This window comes from Pleuronectes platessa, unplaced genomic scaffold (genome assembly GCF_947347685.1).
Source record: "Pleuronectes platessa unplaced genomic scaffold, fPlePla1.1 scaffold_56, whole genome shotgun sequence".
In the NCBI taxonomy this organism is placed as follows: Eukaryota; Metazoa; Chordata; class Actinopteri; order Pleuronectiformes; family Pleuronectidae; genus Pleuronectes; species Pleuronectes platessa.
In genome coordinates this window covers 456,662-464,291 of record NW_026518943.1, presented here as the reverse complement: position 1 = coordinate 464,291, position 7,630 = coordinate 456,662, and positions in this window count along the sequence as shown.

Below are 7,630 nucleotides of genomic sequence, written 5' to 3'. Positions count from 1 at the left end.
CTGCGCGCTCTGCTGAATTATGTTGAATTTCATTTAAAACAATAATAAACAGACAAATAAATTTACATGACAATTGTTTACAGTGCGGGAGTTACACTCCAACAGAACGCATCACACTCGCGCTGTGGGTTTTACGCGGTGTCATTGCCGCCGGTCTACGGGGAGTATGACGGAAGTTGCATGTGCGCAGGACATCAGCTCCTGTGGAAACACACGAGCAAAGCGATGACGGAAGCGACGCTGATGGGATCGGTCCCAGAATTTCCTTGTGGTTAACTCTTTAGATTTGGAAGGGTCGAACATCAAAGCAGCAAACACAAAAACCTGAAGGGAACAACCTAAACTTAACTACTGAAATTAATGGAACCAAAAGACATGTTCCTATCCTGACTCCTCTTCCAGAAACAGGAGAAAAAATGGGTTCAACTCAAATGATACCCACCCCCCGAACCTGGCTGGGACATCCTCAACAGATCTTAAGACACGTTACAAGTGTAAGGGGTCAATTCTTAATACAGTTTTCGAGTTTTGGCAGTGTTATTTTTCCCGTTTTGCTGATATTTTAATTCATCCGACAGGACAGTGATTCCTATAGGCTGCGGGGATTTGGCGACGTCTATTAAGGGACATCGTAGCGCTCCCTCTCGCCCTCTCTCTCTCTCCACTGCCGGTCCTGTGTGTGTGAGTAAGTGCAGCGTGGCCGCAGCAGGTGCGGACACAAATTGTTTGTTGCGGTGAGTTTGCTGAAAGTAACTTTAATGTCAACGGAGATCACTCAGAAAACGTTCCGCAAATATTAACCTTTATTCCGTCCCTAGAGCCAGCGTACAGCTGTGTGCGTGAGGGTGAGACTGTATCAGCGTCGGCATAAATGCGCGCTGTAATCTTCAGTCATAAGAGTAATACTTGTAAGTAATGCGCCGGAACAATTAACAGAGTCTTCACTATTGTGTGCGTGACATTAAGTTAAGTTGTCTTTTCCTGTTTTAGTAATTGCTCTCAAGACAATAAGGACGGCGTGGATCCCTGCTTTATTTTAAATGAATTAAAGGTATGACATAATGATGTGTTTTATGATTGTCAATGTTTTCAAACATTTTGATAAACTGGTTTAAATTGTGTGAACTAACTACAACAAGTTTGTTTTATAGGGCTGCCTTATTTGACCTTATTTAAATTTAGTTTCTTTCTGATTTATTGGTTTGATTATTGTGCTTTTTGTTTTATTTTATTTTGTTCTATGGGAATGTGCAATATGGTTGACTGGTACGTATTAAATAAATTGTATATTTCTGAAATCACAGCCTCTTCTGCTGATGTTTTAATGTTCCTGACAGGACGGTGATTCTTATAGGCTGCAGGGAGTCGGCGAAGTCTATTTAGGGACCCCCTAACTCTTCCCTTCTCCCCCTCTCTCTCTCCCCCCACTGCCGGTCCTGTGTGTGTGAGGAAGTGTTGCGTGGGCCGAGCAGGGATGGATTTATAAAAGAGTGCGTAGGATTCTTACTAAAAGTGTGCTTATGCCCAAAAGCAGGAAATGGCGTAAGCCAAAGCTAATTCCGATTTATAAAACCGTGCGCACGCAAAACCTGAACTCCAAATCCGCTCTCCACACGCTCAATTTCTACTATAAATGGTCAATGCATAGCACGTCACGAATATTAAATTATGAAGCTGACCAATGGTTTTCCACCGCGAGTCCTGACGGAGGCACGGCATCAAGCGATGTGAAGAGGAAGTAAAACTTTCAGACACTGACATCGAGGTGTTTGTTAGTGAGATGGAGGTGAAGAGCGACTTATGGGACAGCTGTGATGTCACTAATAAAGGAAATACACTGATACTCTGCCGCTGCTGCTGTGGATAACACAATGTGTGAGAATAGAAATCGCTGAACCCTCGCTTACTCCTCATCCTTCCATTCGCATGCACACATCGTCCAGAACCCCCCACCGGGGTCACGGTAGTATTTATCCATTTAGAGAATCGGACCGCTTCCCTCACATCAGTGGATCCTTGCCTCCACTCTGGGATCTTATTTGGAAAGTTTATTCATTTCTTGTAAGTGATCTCCTGTGCGCTCTGCCCGCTCTCTGTGCGCTCTGCGCCACTGCGCTCTCTGCGGTCTGCGCGCTCTGCTGAATTATGTTGAATTTCATTTAAAACAATAATAAACAGACAAATAAATTTACATGACAATTGTTTACAGTGCGGGAGTTACACTCCAACAGAACGCATCACACTCGCGCTGTGGGTTTTACGCGGTGTCATTGCCGCCGGTCTACGGGGAGTATGACGGAAGTTGCATGTGCGCAGGACATCAGCTCCTGTGGAAACACACGAGCAAAGCGATGACGGAAGCGACGCTGATGGGATCGGTCCCAGAATTTCCTTGTGGTTAACTCTTTAGATTTGGAAGGGTCGAACATCAAAGCAGCAAACACAAAAACCTGAAGGGAACAACCTAAACTTAACTACTGAAATTAATGGAACCAAAAGACATGTTCCTATCCTGACTCCTCTTCCAGAAACAGGAGAAAAAATGGGTTCAACTCAAATGATACCCACCCCCCGAACCTGGCTGGGACATCCTCAACAGATCTTAAGACACGTTACAAGTGTAAGGGGTCAATTCTTAATACAGTTTTCGAGTTTTGGCAGTGTTATTTTTCCCGTTTTGCTGATATTTTAATTCATCCGACAGGACAGTGATTCCTATAGGCTGCGGGGATTTGGCGACGTCTATTAAGGGACATCGTAGCGCTCCCTCTCGCCCTCTCTCTCTCTCCACTGCCGGTCCTGTGTGTGTGAGTAAGTGCAGCGTGGCCGCAGCAGGTGCGGACACAAATTGTTTGTTGCGGTGAGTTTGCTGAAAGTAACTTTAATGTCAACGGAGATCACTCAGAAAACGTTCCGCAAATATTAACCTTTATTCCGTCCCTAGAGCCAGCGTACAGCTGTGTGCGTGAGGGTGAGACTGTATCAGCGTCGGCATAAATGCGCGCTGTAATCTTCAGTCATAAGAGTAATACTTGTAAGTAATGCGCCGGAACAATTAACAGAGTCTTCACTATTGTGTGCGTGACATTAAGTTAAGTTGTCTTTTCCTGTTTTAGTAATTGCTCTCAAGACAATAAGGACGGCGTGGATCCCTGCTTTATTTTAAATGAATTAAAGGTATGACATAATGATGTGTTTTATGATTGTCAATGTTTTCAAACATTTTGATAAACTGGTTTAAATTGTGTGAACTAACTACAACAAGTTTGTTTTATAGGGCTGCCTTATTTGACCTTATTTAAATTTAGTTTCTTTCTGATTTATTGGTTTGATTATTGTGCTTTTTGTTTTATTTTATTTTGTTCTATGGGAATGTGCAATATGGTTGACTGGTACGTATTAAATAAATTGTATATTTCTGAAATCACAGCCTCTTCTGCTGATGTTTTAATGTTCCTGACAGGACGGTGATTCTTATAGGCTGCAGGGAGTCGGCGAAGTCTATTTAGGGACCCCCTAACTCTTCCCTTCTCCCCCTCTCTCTCTCCCCCCACTGCCGGTCCTGTGTGTGTGAGGAAGTGTTGCGTGGGCCGAGCAGGGATGGATTTATAAAAGAGTGCGTAGGATTCTTACTAAAAGTGTGCTTATGCCCAAAAGCAGGAAATGGCGTAAGCCAAAGCTAATTCCGATTTATAAAACCGTGCGCACGCAAAACCTGAACTCCAAATCCGCTCTCCACACGCTCAATTTCTACTATAAATGGTCAATGCATAGCACGTCACGAATATTAAATTATGAAGCTGACCAATGGTTTTCCACCGCGAGTCCTGACGGAGGCACGGCATCAAGCGATGTGAAGAGGAAGTAAAACTTTCAGACACTGACATCGAGGTGTTTGTTAGTGAGATGGAGGTGAAGAGCGACTTATGGGACAGCTGTGATGTCACTAATAAAGGAAATACACTGATACTCTGCCGCTGCTGCTGTGGATAACACAATGTGTAAGAATAGAAATCGCTGAACCCTCGCTTCCTCCTCATCCTTCCATTCGCATGCACACATCGTCCAGAACCCCCCACCGGGGTCACGGTAGTATTTATCCATTTAGAGAATCGGACCGCTTCCCTCACATCAGTGGATCCTTGCCTCCACTCTGGGATCTTATTTGGAAAGTTTATTCATTTCTTGTAAGTGATCTCCTGTGCGCTCTGCCCGCTCTCTGTGCGCTCTGCGCCACTGCGCTCTCTGCGGTCTGCGCGCTCTGCTGAATTATGTTGAATTTCATTTAAAACAATAATAAACAGACAAATAAATTTACATGACAATTGTTTACAGTGCGGGAGTTACACTCCAACAGAACGCATCACACTCGCGCTGTGGGTTTTACGCGGTGTCATTGCCGCCGGTCTACGGGGAGTATGACGGAAGTTGCATGTGCGCAGGACATCAGCTCCTGTGGAAACACACGAGCAAAGCGATGACGGAAGCGACGCTGATGGGATCGGTCCCAGAATTTCCTTGTGGTTAACTCTTTAGATTTGGAAGGGTCGAACATCAAAGCAGCAAACACAAAAACCTGAAGGGAACAACCTAAACTTAACTACTGAAATTAATGGAACCAAAAGACATGTTCCTATCCTGACTCCTCTTCCAGAAACAGGAGAAAAAATGGGTTCAACTCAAATGATACCCACCCCCCGAACCTGGCTGGGACATCCTCAACAGATCTTAAGACACGTTACAAGTGTAAGGGGTCAATTCTTAATACAGTTTTCGAGTTTTGGCAGTGTTATTTTTCCCGTTTTGCTGATATTTTAATTCATCCGACAGGACAGTGATTCCTATAGGCTGCGGGGATTTGGCGACGTCTATTAAGGGACACCGTAGCGCTCCCTCTCGCCCTCTCTCTCTCTCCACTGCCGGTCCTGTGTGTGTGAGTAAGTGCAGCGTGGCCGCAGCAGGTGCGGACACAAATTGTTTGTTGCGGTGAGTTTGCTGAAAGTAACTTTAATGTCAACGGAGATCACTCAGAAAACGTTCCGCAAATATTAACCTTTATTCCGTCCCTAGAGCCAGCGTACAGCTGTGTGCGTGAGGGTGAGACTGTATCAGCGTCGGCATAAATGCGCGCTGTAATCTTCAGTCATAAGAGTAATACTTGTAAGTAATGCGCCGGAACAATTAACAGAGTCTTCACTATTGTGTGCGTGACATTAAGTTAAGTTGTCTTTTCCTGTTTTAGTAATTGCTCTCAAGACAATAAGGACGGCGTGGATCCCTGCTTTATTTTAAATGAATTAAAGGTATGACATAATGATGTGTTTTATGATTGTCAATGTTTTCAAACATTTTGATAAACTGGTTTAAATTGTGTGAACTAACTACAACAAGTTTGTTTTATAGGGCTGCCTTATTTGACCTTATTTAAATTTAGTTTCTTTCTGATTTATTGGTTTGATTATTGTGCTTTTTGTTTTATTTTATTTTGTTCTATGGGAATGTGCAATATGGTTGACTGGTACGTATTAAATAAATTGTATATTTCTGAAATCACAGCCTCTTCTGCTGATGTTTTAATGTTCCTGACAGGACGGTGATTCTTATAGGCTGCAGGGAGTCGGCGAAGTCTATTTAGGGACCCCCTAACTCTTCCCTTCTCCCCCTCTCTCTCTCCCCCCACTGCCGGTCCTGTGTGTGTGAGGAAGTGTTGCGTGGGCCGAGCAGGGATGGATTTATAAAAGAGTGCGTAGGATTCTTACTAAAAGTGTGCTTATGCCCAAAAGCAGGAAATGGCGTAAGCCAAAGCTAATTCCGATTTATAAAACCGTGCGCACGCAAAACCTGAACTCCAAATCCGCTCTCCACACGCTCAATTTCTACTATAAATGGTCAATGCATAGCACGTCACGAATATTAAATTATGAAGCTGACCAATGGTTTTCCACCGCGAGTCCTGACGGAGGCACGGCATCAAGCGATGTGAAGAGGAAGTAAAACTTTCAGACACTGACATCGAGGTGTTTGTTAGTGAGATGGAGGTGAAGAGCGACTTATGGGACAGCTGTGATGTCACTAATAAAGGAAATACACTGATACTCTGCCGCTGCTGCTGTGGATAACACAATGTGTGAGAATAGAAATCGCTGAACCCTCGCTTACTCCTCATCCTTCCATTCGCATGCACACATCGTCCAGAACCCCCCACCGGGGTCACGGTAGTATTTATCCATTTAGAGAATCGGACCGCTTCCCTCACATCAGTGGATCCTTGCCTCCAATCTGGGATCTTATTTGGAAAGTTTATTCATTTCTTGTAAGTGATCTCCTGTGCGCTCTGCCCGCTCTCTGTGCGCTCTGCGCCACTGCGCTCTCTGCGGTCTGCGCGCTCTGCTGAATTATGTTGAATTTCATGTAAAACAATAATAAACAGACAAATAAATTTACATGACAATTGTTTACAGTGCGGGAGTTACACTCCAACAGACCGCGTCACACTCGCGCTGTGGGTTTTACGCGGTGTCATTGCCGCCGGTCTACGGGGAGTATGACGGAAGTTGCATGTGCGCAGGACATCAGCTCCTGTGGAAACACACGAGCAAAGCGATGACGGAAGCGACGCTGATGGGATCGGTCCCAGAATTTCCTTGTGGTTAACTCTTTAGATTTGGAAGGGTCGAACATCAAAGCAGCAAACACAAAAACCTGAAGGGAACAACCTAAACTTAACTACTGAAATTAATGGAACCAAAAGACATGTTCCTATCCTGACTCCTCTTCCAGAAACAGGAGAAAAAATGGGTTCAACTCAAATGATACCCACCCCCCGAACCTGGCTGGGACATCCTCAACAGATCTTAAGACACGTTACAAGTGTAAGGGGTCAATTCTTAATACAGTTTTCGAGTTTTGGCAGTGTTATTTTTCCCGTTTTGCTGATATTTTAATTCATCCGACAGGACAGTGATTCCTATAGGCTGCGGGGATTTGGCGACGTCTATTAAGGGACACCGTAGCGCTCCCTCTCGCCCTCTCTCTCTCTCCACTGCCGGTCCTGTGTGTGTGAGTAAGTGCAGCGTGGCCGCAGCAGGTGCGGACACAAATTGTTTGTTGCGGTGAGTTTGCTGAAAGTAACTTTAATGTCAACGGAGATCACTCAGAAAACGTTCCGCAAATATTAACCTTTATTCCGTCCCTAGAGCCAGCGTACAGCTGTGTGCGTGAGGGTGAGACTGTATCAGCGTCGGCATAAATGCGCGCTGTAATCTTCAGTCATAAGAGTAATACTTGTAAGTAATGCGCCGGAACAATTAACAGAGTCTTCACTATTGTGTGCGTGACATTAAGTTAAGTTGTCTTTTCCTGTTTTAGTAATTGCTCTCAAGACAATAAGGACGGCGTGGATCCCTGCTTTATTTTAAATGAATTAAAGGTATGACATAATGATGTGTTTTATGATTGTCAATGTTTTCAAACATTTTGATAAACTGGTTTAAATTGTGTGAACTAACTACAACAAGTTTGTTTTATAGGGCTGCCTTATTTGACCTTATTTAAATTTAGTTTCTTTCTGATTTATTGGTTTGATTATTGTGCTTTTTGTTTTATTTTATTTTGTTCTATGGGAATGTGC